The sequence below is a fragment of the Episyrphus balteatus genome, chromosome 3, assembly GCF_945859705.1.
Source record: "Episyrphus balteatus chromosome 3, idEpiBalt1.1, whole genome shotgun sequence".
NCBI classification, from domain to species: Eukaryota; Metazoa; Arthropoda; class Insecta; order Diptera; family Syrphidae; genus Episyrphus; species Episyrphus balteatus.
In genome coordinates this window covers 123042219-123059845 of record NC_079136.1, presented here as the reverse complement: position 1 = coordinate 123059845, position 17627 = coordinate 123042219, and the positions used below count along the sequence as shown (strand labels likewise).

The 17627-nt window shown below is 28.3% G+C and overlaps 1 protein-coding gene across 3 annotated transcripts in view; it reads right to left on the bottom strand.

Moving 5' to 3' along the window:
* Positions 1-17627, bottom strand: part of LOC129916980 (uncharacterized) — a 44393-nt gene that overhangs the window by 14579 nt on the left and 12187 nt on the right. Inside the window, exon 2 of one of the 3 annotated variants that reach the window (XM_055997277.1) lies at positions 15702-16002. The exons of 1 other annotated variant lie outside the window; for it this stretch is intronic. The gene's annotated coding sequence lies outside the window, so the exon portion shown is untranslated. Of the gene's footprint in view, positions 1-6163; positions 6706-15701; positions 16003-17627 lie in introns of those variants that run through there. One more of the 3 variants, XM_055997276.1, reaches the window with a different exon arrangement.

Here is a 17627-nt window from a genome sequence, read left to right as displayed (position 1 = left end):
AGGAAAAATATCCAAAAATGGTATAAAATGCTTTTTTTTCAAAATTTAACTTTTTTTGAAATTTTTTGTTTTTCCTTGGTTTATCTAAAATTTAAACGATATTAATCAATAAAATGTTCAAGTAAACTTAAAAGAATTTGATTTTGCTCATAAAAAAGTTCAAAGAAGTAAGTCATTTAGACCTGCAGAAATATTTTGTTTTATTTCATCTCAAAAGTTCAAACGCTCACAACAGAAAAAACTGTTCGATTAATAAATTTGTAACTTTGCAAATTAATTTCAAGTATTTTAAACTTCAATAATTAAGCCTCAGTTTAATCTTATCATCCATAGAAATAAAATAGCGGTAAATTTTCTAAAAAAACCGAAAAAATGCCTATTTTGATAGCTTTTCTAAATTAATCTCAAAAATAAGAAAACATTTTGTTTAACAAAACAAACTTAATTACTTTGTAGAGAATTGAATGAAGTTTTTAAATGTGTCCTTGAATATTCTGTACAGTGATCCGTTTTTGAGATATTGATATTCAAAGTCAAAAGTATGGTTTTTGGTTTTGCAGCCTAAAAAAAATCGTAGAAGTTTGAAACAAAATGAATCTTAAAGCCAAATAAGCCTTTCTAAAAATAATAATCATTTTATCAAAAAAAAAAATGTTCCCACTTTTTTAAGAGAAAAGTAAAAATAAACAAAATTGGAAAATTTTGGTTTTTGAACAGTTCCACTGATTTAGCTATTTTACCGTTAGAAAGAAAATATTTTAATATTTAATCCTAAAACTAGAAGAATAGAGCTTTCACATGCTTTTTATCGAAAATCACTAAAAAAATCACAATTTTTTTGTTCCCTTAATTTTTTGGTCTAGTGTATATACCTACTTTAAGAATAAAATTGAAAGTCATAAGAACCGTTTTTTGTTGGTAATTATATTCAAATGATTGTCTACAACATAAATAAAAATCATATAAATTGGATTTCTTTTACGGGTTGCGAACCAATGTAGTTTTTTAAACTACATTGTTTCTGAACTATTGGGTGGAAAAGAAAGTTTAAGATATAAACCAATTAAACAACTTTGAGCCAATTTAAAGCACGTCAAATTTGATTTTGGAAAAAATGTGCATATTTTGTTCAAAAGATTAAAGATTGCTACAATAGAATTCAATATTGTATCTTTGTTTTGAAGAATTTTTAACGTGTTGGGGTCAAAATTCTGCCGGGGTCAAAATTTTGTTTTTCAAAGTTCTGCTTTTACTTACTTACAGTATTTTCGAATTTTTTTGATTAATCAATTAATTTAAAAAGATTGAGAAAAGGTTTTAAATGATAAACATCGAAAAATAATAATTAAACATTATTTAATTAGTGAAATAAAAAATTGATATTCAAAACATTAAATAAGAAAAGGAATATATTTTATTACACAACATCGTTTCTATAAAATTAGTTTTCAACGGTAGGATTCGTAATAGATGTGAGTTATAATAAAGTCAGTATACCTTCTCTAAGCAGTTTGAAAATTATTTGTGATTGTTAAACAGCAAGCAGTTAAGAAAATACCAACCTAAAAAACGCATATGCTATGAAAAAAGCAGCATTAGCAGACTGGTTTCTATGTGTCCCTATCGTTTTCTCACCGAAAAAAAAAAAACAATATCAATTTAACATTTTTTAAATATCAAATTAACATTTTTTAAACATCAGCCAAAAATGCTCTATAAAATGTGTTTTATGATATTTAACCCTCTGTAGGCACAATTCTTTTTTGCGAATTTGGTTTCATGTCGCCACAACTTTTTTGGGTTTCACTATTTTACAGAGATCAATGTATGAAATTGAAGTAGAATTTTCCGAGGAATTCGAATATTGTTTTAACAATTCCAAAAAAAATGTATTTTCACCCTTATAAAGACACTTTTTTGTGACCACCTTTTATTTTTGTCCTGCCAAATTTGCACCCGTGTGCCGACAGAGGGTTAAAATGTTAAAATAATATTTTTATTATCAGGATATTATATTTAAATGTCACATTTTGGAAATTTTTTTTTTGATATTTCATTATCATTTTTTCATATCAATTTCTCATTCCAAATTATTGAAAAATATTAAATAAAAAATTCTTAATGGGCAGGTTCAGAAACGTTAAGCTATGATTACACGGTCAACGAAATGGGTCAACGCGTTGACTCTCTGACGTAAAAATGACGTCACAATCTGTCCCAAGAGTGTCACGTCGTGTGATCGTCAACGAAAACTGCTGTCATTGCATTGACGGGTACGATGACACTCGCGTTGACACACATTTTTGGGTCAACGCTTTGACTATTTTCGATGACCGTGTAATCTCTCTGTCATTGCCATTGGGACGCGTTGACAGGGTTTTAGGACTGGGTGTCTTCGCAATGACCCTGTCCCAGCGTTGACGCAGCAGAAATTAATACCGTGTCATCGTTTTAGAATTTTGTTTGTATAGAAATATGATGAAAGTTGGATTGGGAAAAATTTTTGTAGGACGATTATTTGAATGGTGTACCGTTTTGCAGGGAGGGGATTTCTCATTTCATCTTTTTGTTTTTTTTTTTTACAAAAAAACTTTTTGTTATGGCCATGGCATCCATATTGGATGCAAAAAATTTTGTTTTGACAAAAAAAAAACAAAAACCATTTGTATATTCTAAGCTACATTTTAAGACCATAACCATTAACATTGGATGCGGCGTTCCTATGCTATAAGCGTTTGAAGGTGGCCATGTTGATTTTTTTTCGATTTTTTTAAAGTCAAATGTGGAAACCTTTTATATTTTTTTTCTAATTTTTCGACACAAATTTAGTAATTTTAAATTTGTATTCGTTCAACAATCTTATCAGAATTCATTTAAGACTTTTATCTTAAAAGTGCATTGCGTATATCTCGAAATATTTACATTTCAATGCAACAATGTCAAACATATTTCCGTTTAATTTTTCTATGAGTGCTTTTTTCAAATCTCATTTTCTCCGCTTTTTTTTACAAAATATTTTTGGAAAATTTAAATTTTTGCTTTGTGTCAAACAGTGTGATCAACAAAGTTTTGCGAGTCAACGCGTTGACACTGCTAAGTAAACGTCACGTTGGCACACCGCACAGTGGTGCCATTCTTCGTTTTTGGCGTCAAAATTCATTTGCACGGCCATTTCTGGACGAAAACTCATGAAATTTGGTACACTGAATGATAATAGTATGGAGAATACAAAAAGGCTGCCAACTTTTTTTTATTCAAAATGGCGGCTCCAAAATGGCGGGAAGAATGAGCTTTAAAATAGAGTTTTCATTTTCAAAACAGTATATAAGCTAGAAAATGGGCTTAATTCATGTCAAAAAGGTGTTAGATTTAATATTTAGGATTCATAGATTCATATTCTTTACAAAAAAATCAAAAAATTTGAAAACAAAGTCCAAAAAATGCCAATTTAGTAAAACACACTTTAAGACCTCTAAATACGTTATTTCATGTATTTTTTTTTTCACTTTTCACAATTTTGAGATCTCTTCTATTTATGTTTTATAAGAAAATTGAAAATATTGGGGTTATATGGTTGCCAACTATATTTTTAAGTAAATAAAGAAAACATGATATAATGAAAAGTTACAATGTTCAATAAAACTGAGAATTTATTTTTTCCGTAAACCAAAATATATTTTTCTAATAGATTTAATGTTTTAAATTCAAATCCGAAGTCAAAAAAAATCTATGACGTCACGTTTTTGAGATACAAGCAGATAAATATTAATTTTTATCTACGAAACGTGACGTCATAGATTTTTTTCAACTTCGGATTTGAATTTAAAACATTAAAATCTATTAGAAAAGTATATTTTGGTTTACGGAAAAAATAAATTCTCAGTTTTATTGAACATTGTAACTTTTCATTATATCATGTTTTCTTTTTTACTTAAAAATATAGTTGGCAACCATATAACCCCAATATTTTCAATTTTCTTATAAAACATAAATAGAAGAGATTTAAAAATTGTGAAAAGTGAAAAAAAAATACATGAAATAACGTATTTAGAGGTCTTAAAGTGTGTTTTACTAAATTGGCATTTCTTGGACTTTGTTTTCAAATTTTTTGATTTTTTTGTAAAGAATATGAATCTATGAATCCTAAATATTAAATCTAACACCTTTTTGACATGAATTAAGCCCAATTTCTAGCTTATATACTGTTTTGAAAATGAAAATTCTATTTTAAAGCTCATTCTTCCCGCCATTTTGGAGCCGCCATTTTGAATAAAAAAAAGTTGGCAGCCTTTTTGTATTCTCCATACTATTATCATTCAGTGTACCAAATTTCATGAGTTTTCGTCCAGAAATGGCCGTGCAAATGAATTTTGACGCCAAAAACGAAGAATGGCACCACTGTGCACCGGCGCGTCAACGTAATTTAGGACAACATTGACGCAATAGTGTCAATCGTGTGATAGTCGATGTTTTATGCATTGACACTATGAACCTTGACGGTGAGTTGACAGAGAGAATATGGATTTTTTCTTGACGTCAGAGAGTCAACGCGTTGACCGATTTCGTTGACCGTGTAATCATAGCTTTAGGGACTAAATATTTAGGTAATTTCTCGGTCTCTGATTGGTCAGCTGTCAAAAAAAATCCTTCCAATTTAGGTAATTTTGTTGGAAAGCTGACTGGAAAGTTAGGCAAGAAAATTTTCCCTAAACATTTAGGAAAGTTTTTTTTTGTCAACATGACAGCAGATTGTTTTTAATTAAAGAATTAATTTAGCAAAATTAAATTTATTTGTGCGAAAAACAACTAAAAAGTGCATTATCGGTTATAATTAATTTTATTTATTCATTACAGTTAAGTGAAATTTGGTGTCTTACCCATGCGACCGGTAAAATTCTTAAATAAATTTCGAAATTTGACAATAGCATCTAATCCAAACTAATTTAGTAAATTTGCTCAAATTTCCGTTCAGAAAATGACGTTGCCTAAATATCTAGTCCCTAATATTTCCTGAACGTACCCAATGTGTACTAATTTAAAGGCGCTTTGTGTTTTTTCGAAGTAAAATGTATGATTTACTGAGAAAATTTGATCGGCAATAAGATTTTACTTCACATAGTTTGGGAGAAAATAACAAAACAATTATATCACCTATAATAGAAAAAATAACATCACCATTATTTTGTAAAGAATATTCACATTCAGTAATGTTTTGAAAAAAAGAAAGAAAATTCTTAAAATAATAAAAATAATAAAAAAGAAAAAGAAAGATATAATAAGCGTAAAATCTAGTCAACATTGATATTTTAATTGTCAAAGTAAAATATTCACTATGCACTTAAACTTAAAAAAATGTCAAAATGATATTTTAATTGTCAAAGTGAAATTTTCACTATCCACCTGAAATTAAAAAAATGTCAAAATGATATGATAAAATATCAAAATTGATATTTTAATTGTTGGACGACTTTAGTCACTAAAAAATGTTATTTTGATAGCTGTTATTATCAATTTTTTTTTTCGGTGTAATAATTAAATAGAGACAGAAATAGTCAAAACGTTAACGTAAGATCGTAATCGTGTGCCGTTATTCGACCCCAGGATTTTGAAAAAACAGAATAGAAAAAAAGCAGAATTTTGAAAAACAGAATTTTCTTAAAAAAAAGCAGAATTTTGTAAATCAGAATTTTGACCCGCTTTCATTTCTAACTATTGGCAAAAATTAAGTTCAATAAAAATTCTCATTCATATAATCATCTCTATCATTTTTTTTATTTTTCAAAAACGTGCACACCATCACTCCCCATTGCGATCTACCAGCACTGATCTTCACGCGGGGGATGAAAACTTTTAATTTATACAAAGAAAAGAAATATTTGGCATTGTTTCAATAATACGCACCACCACACCAATACTAAGAATATATTTTTTTTGTATAAAAAGAAAGATTATAACCGCAGTTAAAAAAAAAAAAAAAAAAAATACAAACAAAATTACTTCTCATTTGAAAAACAACAACTGATAAGAAGCATATTTTTTTTACCGCAGGTGATCGTACCCGATCATATACATTCTGTTTTATCTTTATGTCATTAAAAAATATGTATTTGCAAAAAAAAAAAAAACAAAACAAAATTAATAAAATTTTTCTAGAACAACGTACTTCATATTGATGATGATTAGTGTGGAACCAGGTCGCTAGTCTAGTCTCTATGTGATGATAATAATGTAACGTCCACTTTTCTTTTTATTTTTGTATGTCAAATAACTTTTATGAATATATGCACTTAATTTAATTAATATTTTTCAGTATTTTTTGTGCGAGCAGTTGAAACAAATTCAAACCAGAAAAGTCCAGATTCGGGACAGGCACACCCGTGTGTATATTATAGTCGCGTCCGTGCGATAGAACCCAACAATACGATCGCACAAAAATGTAAAGACTGTTTGCTTAGAAGACGCATAAGCTTTGAGCACAAAAAAAAAATACGTTTATTTTTTATTATTTATTTTATTCTTCCCGCTTATATGGAGGATTTTCTAATGTGATGAATTTTATGTGTGCAAAAATTTTTATCTATATGTATTGTACAATATAGATACTCTGGTATGTTTTTGCCAATTCGGACGTTAAAACAAACAAACAAAATAATATTCGTTCATTTGTCGGGGGGGAGAAAACAAAACAGCCGAGTCTAGTTGCTCGCGTAGCACTGACTGACGGAAGTTCTATAGGAATTTGAAAAAAAAAAAAAAAATGGTGTTGCGCCACGGCTGCTTGCCACCCAACGACCGAGAGTGGAGTATTGTGTTTCGACGCATCAACTATGTACCTATGCTGGTCGTGGTTTTTTGCATTTAATTGAACAAGTACTTAGAGCAATAATAATAATTGTGAATTAATATTAACAACAACACAATAGATACACACAATATATTAATGATTGAATAATAAATACACACACTCCTGATCTGACTATAGAGTCCGAAGGAGATTTATTTGCACTCAAATAACAACACGAATATGAACTCATCGACAGACGGCTGACTGGTGGGACCGGCCATAGTCACAATTTGTGTGTGGCACACAAAACCAAAACAAAACGAACAAAAACAATCTAAATCTGAACAAACTTTTTACAACAAACGAAGTTTAAAAGGAGTCCATATAACTGCCACTTGTTTTGTAGAACAAGATTTTTTTTTTTAAGTTTTTCTGTGTCTTGCGAGTTGCAGCATATACCTAGTCGGTTCAGTTTAAATTTCGAATGAGAGCCTTACCATCACCACAAACAAGTTACCAACTTTGTTTTTTTTTTTTTTTTTTTTTTTTTTTTTTTAATCTTGCTCGCACTCTAGCAAGGCAAGTTACAGGGTTGTATTTGATTTTTTTTTTTTCTAGAAAGACTAGGCAAAGAAAGATTACAATAAAAGTTTATTGAAGTAAATTTTGTTTTTTACATGTCGAAAGTATACCTTGACTTTAAACTATAAATTTGAAAAAAAAAAAATCAATTTGACCATAACCCTGAGTTTACAAGGATACCTGCAACTTAAATGTAAAATTTGTATTACCTAATGTTGTATTTGTTCACAGCGGTTAAATGATATAAGAAAGGAATAACTAATTTTATAAAAAAAAAAAAAATGTTGCGCATACGCCACAGTGACTGTTTAAAATTAAATTTTGAAAATCGATGTACAAAAAAATGCAAATCTTCATAAGTGATTAAGAAGTTTTCATTTTTTTTCAATAAAAGTAAAATATTTAAAATATTATAAAACACCTCAGTACCTACTGGCATTTACTGAAAACCCAAAAATACGTTTTATTTTTTTTCCCCCATTTAGTTAAGCAGCTTTTTTTTTATAAACAATTTTAAAGTAACATTTTCAAAACTCAAAAAATTATTTATCCACTTTATTTATTGCAGATTAAGTAATTAAAATAAAATTTAATAGAAAAATTAAAACTTTTCTTTAAATAAAATTCAAGCTTAAAACTAACAAAATTTTATCAAAATCTAAATATTTTGGTTAAAAAAAATTGATTTTTTTTTTACATTTTACTAATTTTTGAGGTTCTATGCAAGTATGATTCAAATAACAGCTGTAAATCTTTTAGTTATCTGAAATTTACAGGGTGTCCGTTAAAGAATAGATAAGATTGAAAATGGCTGATAGCTGGCTGAAAAAAAAGTGAAAGAAGTCCAATAAATCGTTTTGTGGTAAAAATGCTTTAAAACGATGTTTAAGTAATTGCTCGTATAAAAACAAACTTTATATTTTTTACATTGCTTATAAAATAAAATGCACGACTGGGTCGCACGAACTTGCTCTTAGAGTTAAAGTTGCTTAAGTTTTTAAGACTTTTTATATAGAAACTTGGGAAATGTAGGTATATAAAAACAAAAACAAAAAATAAAATTAATTTTTCAAAAAAATAAAACAATATCTGAAATCAAATTGCCCCACAAAACAATTAAGTGGGTTTTATTTGCGGAGCATTTTTAGAAAAAAAATTTTCAAAATCGTTAGAGCCGTTTTTTAAAAAACTAATTTTTTATAAATAATTTTTTGAAAAAAAAGTTTTAAAATAAAATTGGTATACTGTTTTGTAGAAATCACTAATCAACATCTAAAAACAAAATTTCAAAAAATTCAATGTCCCGTTTTCGAAAATTTTTTCAAAATTTTATTTTTGGCTTATATTTAGAGTATATAAATGCTTTTGTATAAAAAATTTCGTTGAAATACAATAAGCAGTTTTGCAGAAAATCCGATTTGAAAAAAGCGGTCCTATGGCAGGTACCGTTAATAATGAATTTCAAAAAAAAATTTCTTCTTCAAAAGTTAGACCTTGTTTAAAAACTAACATTTGAATTTTTTTTAACAAAATCGTTGGAGCCGTTTTCGTGAAATTAAACTTTTCCGAAATTTTTGTATGACAGGTAGCGTTATTTTTGGACCAAAAAAATTTATTCCAAAAAACCCCTCTGGAGAGTCTCCAAAAACTGCTACATAGCAAGTTTGGAGTCAATCGGTCCATCCGTTTAGGCTCTAGTTCCTTATACAGACAGGCTGACAGACAGACAGACAGACAGACTGACAGACAGACAGACTGACAGACAGACAGACAGACATACGGACTTCCGGGACCCACTTTTTTGGCATTCTCTATCATCGTAATGTCATGGAAAAATGTTATCTCAATTTTTTTTTTTTTTACGAATGCATAACTTGATATATTGTACCTATATCGCAAGTAAAAATCATAAACAAAAATTATTTATAATATAACCATTTCTTATTTCATAAGAAGCTTAACACAAGAGCTATTTTTACCATAAGAGGAAGTGTGAGACCAACACGGAAAAAAATTAGGCACCTTAAAATAAGATGATGTCCACTTTAAATACCATCCTCTTTAATAAATAGATGAATGAAATTTATACTGTTGATAGGTAATAGAATAAACTATGATTGTACAAACTTTCAATTAATTTCATTTTCAAAATAACGGTAAAAATATGTTCTTTTTTTAAACACGTTATATCTTCTGATCTAGAGCATTTAAAAATTTGATTTAAATTTAATACGCATGCTGATAATATTAACTTTCATTTGATTTATCACACCTAACGGTACGTGCTCTCTAAGTTACACAATCTTAAATTGAAATACTTGAAAAATACCTCAAAACACCAGTGTAGGAAGTACCGTAATCTCAGTTTAAAATTTCACATATAAAAGGTGAAATATGATATAGAATTTATTATAGGTTGTCATTTAAGAAACTGGTTTTAATGGTGTAAGAAGAGAAAAAAGATTGATTTTTTTTTTGCTCTTTTTATGAAAACTGATTGGGTTCAAAAAATCTAGCTCTTTTTGCAGATGTTCTATAGACATGGTCGATATAAATATTTTGAAAAGAAACAATAAGCTATCAGATGGTATAAAATTTATTACAAGTTGTCATATAAAAAAATGGATTTAAAGGTGATGGAATAAAAAAAAAGTTAGATTTTTTGAAGAAAAATGATTTTTTAAGGTTTCACTTCTAACACGAGTGAATTGCACACATGTTTTTTTTTTTTTTTTTTGAATCAGTCTAAGATACATAATTCTTACTAAGCGTTAAATAAAAAAAAAACCAAACCAAATTCAAATTCCAAAAAATTGAAATATCAAAGAAAAAATAGTAGTCAACCCTCATAGAGCTTTTATTCAAGTTTTCTTAGCGCTTATTGGTTAATGAGATATCGATGATACAAAACGATTTCTCAACGAGAAGTTGTCAAACCAATGTCTTCAAATTTGGACCTGAATAAGTATGTTATTTGATCCATATGGCAATTAAGTCGGAAAATGTTTGTCATATATCAATAAAAAAAAAAAAATTCAAACAAATTTTGAATCCAATAGGATTGCTCGTCTTAATCTTTGACTTATACCGATTTCAATCGGATTTTTTGCCATCTTTAAAGAAATTCCATTTTTGTTTCAATAAACTTTTTTTTTTTGAGAAATAATTAAGAAGAAATTATGCTTTAGTTTAGATGATGTCGGACTAGCCCTATTTTATGTTATGTTTCTTTATTTTATTCAAATCCAACCCCGTTTTACTGTTGAGTGACAAAAGCGATTGAAGTAAGCAAATATGGTTCTAAAAAAATAAAGTTGGTATATGTAATATGTATATTCATAAGACCTTCATTGTTGTTGTTCTAATGAAAGGGGATTGTCTGGTTGGGTCTAAGAGACGGAGGTTTTATTTTGCACATATGCGAAATGCGATAGAAAGTTTATATACCTACATACAAAATTTTATATTCATTCGTTATTAAGACTATATAGGATTGATATGGCAGTTAATGATGATGCGAAAACGAGGGGGCCAATGAAATGTTTTAATTGTAGATCTTTTGGCATTTTGGGATATTTTTTTGTATATTAGCAAAATACAATACTTGTGTAGTAGATTTGTGTATCGCTAAAACTGATGAGAAACTTCATAAAAAGAAAAAAAAAATATTTTTATGTGAGGACAAACAAACTCGATCATGGTCTTTTAAAAAAAAAAAAAAAAAAAAATTAGTAGTTGTGGTGGTTTTATATTTCATTGCAGTTAGTTTTTTTTTTTTAATTTTTCTTGTTTCATTATTATATGAGCAAAAAAAACTTCGCAGTAATTTTATTATTATTTTGTGAACCATCATTTATAGCTCTGCTTTGTTTTGCTTTGCCGTTTAATTATACTTGAGGGTTAAAAATACAATAAATTTCTTACTTTGGTAAGGTTTGCGACGGCTGATAAATAATCTTTACAAAATATAATTCGCAACACAGCCAAATGTTTTGTGCAAAATACTCAGTCTGAAGTTTATTCTCTCAAGTTAAATAAACAAAAAATAAAACTTGTTTGAAGCCGGTCTACCAGACTTTTAAGCTAAAAATAAACAAAAACTGCTGGAGTTGATGTGAATTTAAAGCTATCGGTTGAAGTTATTTAAAGGAAAAATGTTTGCCATAAGATTATGGATGAAAAAAAAAGAGATGAAGCCATTATCTCAAGTTGACAGGAGTTTAAAACATTTTACTTTTATTGACAAAATTGTTTATTAATTTCAATAAATTTTTAATTTTAAGTAATAGAAGAATAGTAGGAGTATTTACAATTTGGAGCAAAATTTCGTTTCCTTTAGTTGATGATGGACAAACATTTTTTTTTTGACGTAATAGCATCACTAAAGCAAAAATCCTTAAACCAGTTAAATTGACAGTTGGTGAGCTGTCAACCTCATCGTGCAAATTGTATTTTTTTAGGCATACCTTTTTTTCACCTGGGAGAATTTCATTTTATCTTAGTTTCATCATTTCATATAAATTTATAAAAAAAAACAAGCGTTCCCGAAATGACGATTAATTGATGTACGCTACTTATAAATGAAGCTAAAATGCATTTATAAGATAACATAATTTATTTATTCATAAAAATAGAAATCCAATCTTTTTATAACATCAACTAACAAAACTACTTGCAGTGTGCCTTGACTTTGACACTTCGGTACAATGCGTTATATTTTTTCTGAAAAATGTTATTAAAATATAATTATATACATAATAATATTCTTTAATTTTTTTTAAGGCATGAAAAATGAGTGTTGTTTAAAAAAGAAGTACACACCTAAAAATAATTGACTTGAATGTGTTTTTAAGGCATTTGAATTTGAATTTTTGATTTATGATATATTCTGGGAACGCCTATTTTCGTATGTATTACAGATGAAATTAAATAGAAATGAAAACTCTTCATACCAAAACAAATATATTTCTAGATTTATACATATAATAGATCGATAAATGGAAAAAAAAAAAAAATTTAATTTAATAGATTTTGCTTTGACTTTAAAAATTTCTGGAACTTAAATTTTAAATTAAGTTATCTTATAATAATGTAGTAGATTACCATTTAAACATTCATTTAAAGAATTAATGGTTTTCAGGTTGAATTCACTCATTTCATTACATTAGTCGTGTTCTTTTTATTAGGCATGTTCAATGAAACGCAAATTAAAGAAAATCAAAATTTGTTCTTGTATAAGCTTACTTTGTTTGGGTTGGGTTCGATATTCCGTTTTTTATATTCCCGTTTTTTAAAATCCCGCTTTTAAAATCCCGTTTTTCACTATCCCACTTTTTATAATCCCGCTTTTTAAGCCTGGATGGTTATGCATATTTAACTCACACTAAAGTTATCCTTCGTCGAATCGACGAAGCCCATCTTAACACCTACGCTCTTCCCAAACTATAGTGAATTTGATTCTGAAATTTCGCATTAAAACCTTTCAACATATTTTCTAATCAAAAAATTAGATTTTGTGCAGATCTCATAATGTTTTATTCACTAAAAGTAAGAATTATTTTGGGATGTTTTTAAGGAAATTTAAAAATTTGAAAAATGTGTTCGTCGATTCGACGAAGCATACCATCTAGGGTTAAAATCCCGATTTTTATAATCCCGTTTTTTATTATACCTATTTTGCAAGCAAATTTAGGTCCATTTTCTTCACTCGGAGTTGAACATAACTTGGGAATTTTTAATATAAAAATTCTCAAGTTTTGTTCAACTCCGAGTGAAGAAAATGGACCTTAGTTTTTTTATATTAAAAAATCGGACGGGATTTTGAAACTTTTTTTTCGGGATTTTCGAAAAACGGGATTTTAAAAAGCGGGGTTCCGATACGCTCCCCTTTGTGTTTTTGAAAAATTACCATTTTATTAATTTAATTAAATAAAATTTCGCTTACATTATCTATTATTTCTTTTTTGTTTTGTAAAATGTCCTCTTAAATATTGGGAGCACTGATTCCAATCTAAACATCGTTAAGGAAAGACCACACCGGAAAGGTGTGCGGTAGCGGTACGGTACGGGAAAATAAAATCCAAACTGACACATCAACGTTCAGATGTGGAATTTTTTTTTAATACAAGTACCGTTACCGCTACCGCATGCCTTTCAGTGTGTTTAAGCCTTAATAGTTTGAAGTTTGACGAAATGCTGGATGGGGGCAAACATGACTTTTGATGCGTTCCAAAAATCTAAAAAATAAACTTTTTGTTTTTGCACACATTCTCTTCTACTTTAATTTTTTCTCAAAACTTGACAAAAATTTGTCTTAAACTTCCACCTGTCAATCATTTTTATAAAAGAGCCTTAACCCTGTGCTATTTATTTCTTCTCAATTAAAAATTCCATAACCGTCCATTCAATTTAATATTTATTTGATTTGATGAATAAAAATGCCATTAACATTTTTTTCAAAAATATAAGCTAAAGAAAAAAGTTTGGCTTTGTAATAAAAAATTAAATTTAATGAATCCAGAAAAATAAAACAAAAAGAAACTATCCAAAATTGAATGAAGTTAAAAAATTCACGCAGACATGAATCCTTTTCTTAATTATTTTGACGAACAAAACTAATTATTTCTTACTTAACGAGTAGTTGTCATATTAGTGTTTCTTTGATTGATTAACATATACTTTGTTCTATCAAAAAATCAAAATGAATTAAATTATTTTATTTCTGTTTGAAGTCTTCGCATTGTTAATGGAAAGAAATAATAATTGAATTAATTTGGCAAAGAGGAGAAATGATGTTTTTTTTTTTTTTTTTGTTTGGTTGGTTTGTTTGTTTAAAATGTTTAAACAGATATGTTAATTTTTGCCATTTAAATTCAACCCGTGATGCAAATTATTATTATTACTTAAAGACCGTACCGGTAGCTACAGAAGTATACAATACTCTTCAATATAATTCGGTGCAGGTGTACTTGATTTGAAGGTTAAATATATTTTTTGTTTAACCTACAGAAAGTTGATTCTTAAATAACATATTCTGCTCAGAGTTTAAGCAAATATTTCCGAATTCATTTGTTTTTTTTTTTGGTTGACTGATCGGATAGTATAATATAAACGGTGCATTCCAAATTAATAAGACTTTTTATGTTTAGGACATTTCCTGGATTTTTTTTAAAGCCTACAAACTGTTCATCTAATTTACGACTTGAAATAATTTCTTCTTTAAGTCTTTGATGTTAAAATGACGTTATAAGATAAGAGTTTTTTTTTTTTTAAATCTCCATTTTTAAGTATACCGCTGACTGCTTTTATCTACTCTAATACTAAGGTTGATGTATGATGTAGTTTGAAGTACTTAAGATTAAGCACAATAGCTGCGTTTCTTTGGAGCTGGTAGAATACTTATAAGTAGGTGATTAGTAGATCTACTACAATCTATACATGTTCTTTTGGTCGAGCAGATAAGAACGTGTAGTTGGTAGTACCAGATTTTTATTCTATTTTTTAGACTGAAATTCCAAGCAAATAGGCAGTTTTTTGTTTCATTTTTAAGTTATTGCACTGCTATTGGCCATGGGTACAGTTGAAATGCGCTACCGGTGGTCAAGATTTGAATTAAGAGTCAAAAAGCCTCTGGTGACATTTCGATGCGCCATTTTACTTTTGTTTTTGTTACATTTGTGTGGCCGCCATTTTTGAACACACAAAATTTAAACGAAAACTGAAATAAATCTACTACATTTCTGAGAACTAGGCAGCGCTGAGGTCGGTAATTTGACGTTTTAATCAAGCGTTGCTGACAAGGACTCTATACGTGTAGCCTCAATTCCCCAAAACTTCACGTTTATTACACTTATGAAGTTAGGATCTGCAATAATGAGCGAATTATAGCAACAAATTATAGTAATATAATGAATCAATTAGTAAATATCACCAAACAAAAGCTATTACTGAACGTTATGAAGATTATTTTTTCATCTTTAACGGTCAATTAATATTTAAAAACTTTATAAACAAAATATAATCTCTAAAATAACTTGCTATAAAAACAACAAGCAAAAAACTCATCATGCATTTAACGATTAATTAAAAATCTAAACAGGCCAAAAATGTCATTCGTTTTATTTTTTTGTATGTAACATTTTTGTAGAAAAGCATAAAACATTTTTATTGAACAGAACAAAATAACCATACAATTAATTTGGATATATGGGGAGAAATTCTATTTGGGTGTTGTAATAAATCAAAACAATAGTAACACATGAAAACAAAACAACAAAAATCATCTTAAAATAATTTCTGAACTATAAATATGTAGATGGTACTCGCATGTACTCACAAGAATATGAGAGCAATCACTCTATATTATTTTTTTTTTGTCTATGACAAAAAAAATGCTCCACTCGAAAAAATGTTGACAACATGGAAATTCATTGTTCATATATACGCAAGTTGTTGATTTATGTATTATTGTATATCTTTTTCATTCGTATTACACTTTGAATTTATTTCATAGTTTATCTTTGCTGGGCAGAAATATGATCTCTTCTGGATGGTTTCGTATTATTTTTCTTTTTTTTTATGTTGAAATTATTCAGAAAAGAAGTGAAGAAATATACGAAGAATCTAGAAAGTAAAAGCTAAAAAAAAAAAAAAAAAACAAAGAAAACTTATTATAAACATATTTTTAAATATATTGCTTATTTAACATTGACAAGTGACATTTCTATAAAATTATTACACTTGTGTCAAATAGTCTAGTAATTAATGGGTGAGGTGAATAAAAAAAACCCATTTGGCAGGTTCTAAAATGTCAGATAATATTTTGTTAATTAAATGGAAGCTAATTTGTATTAGATGCATTCCATAGGTGGTAGATTACAAATAAGTAGAAATCTAGTAGGTAGGTAGAACTAACTGCACATGTACATCTACTCGGTCATGTGTCAATTGTACTAGATCTACTAATCATCTACTCATGAGTAGTCTAACACCTTCCCAGATTTACGCTTAATCTTTTCCACACCACATGAACCACACAAATTGATATCGTAAATCTAGTACAAAATCATATAGACCTAAAATTATTTTCAAATAAGTCTTGTTAAGTATTTGTGAGTTTGTTGCTGGACGGATCCATTTTATTAAATCACAGACCACAAGAAAAATTTTCAAATGGAAAAAGTTATTATAAACATTTTCCAAATTTCATTGTTAAAATTTCGAATCTATTAGTATTTGGTTATTTTTGATGGAGTGTCCCAATAAGAGTGCACTTTTTAAATTACTTGTCATTTCTTCGAGCAGTTGGCAGTTATGAAATTTGACAGCTGATTATTGTACTGATTATTAGAAAGAAAAGAAAGCGTTCTTTAGAGATGGCAGACTACTCATAAGTAGATAGTAATGTGTAGTTGATAGTACTAGATTATCGTTTTCATCTACTCATGAAAAATCTGCCACCTTCAAAGGAAATCGGGATAAGAGTAAAACAAGAATTGACATAATGCTATGGTGAAAAATTCCAAGGTTTCCAAGGATCCCTGTTCAAGTACAATAGTACTCTACTATATACTCTACTCACTGCATATACCTAACTTAAACTATGTACTTATACTTACCTATATATGTCAATGTATTATAGAATAAAAATTACCTATACAATGGCGTGAAAATTTACTGCACTGACGACAAAATGTGATGGGTAAACTTAAATACATTTAATACTACACCAATATACCATTTATTGGCAAAGTTCCAAGAAACTAAATTCGATTGCGAAAGAAGCTAAAAAAGGGCTTGAAGGATGTTTTTTTTTTTTGTTATTTCCTAAACCATCAGTTTTCTTGGAATCCTTTTTTTGGTATGGTGTTTCGTGTTTCTTTATTCTTTTGGGAATTTGTTTTTTGTTTGTGATTTGTTGTTTTTTTTTTTCCTAAAATTGACGTGAATATATAAGGATCCAAGAACAAGAACAAGAACACAAGCTTCTTTTTTGGATAAGTATAATATTTTTTTATCATTTAGGTGGCGCATTAAATCAGGCACAAATAAATAAATAAATCAAAATGCAAACCATTCAAAATAATGAAAAAGAAAAATGAAAGTAAATGGAAATTGTTACGATTGATGTTGTTTTTTTTTTCTATTTTATATTGCAACAATAACTCAGGGCTGGATTGAAACTGTGAAAATGAAGCCTGTATATTAAGGTGGTCCTTATATGGCTCAAATTAGTCTGATCTGAAACATCAATAATATGAAC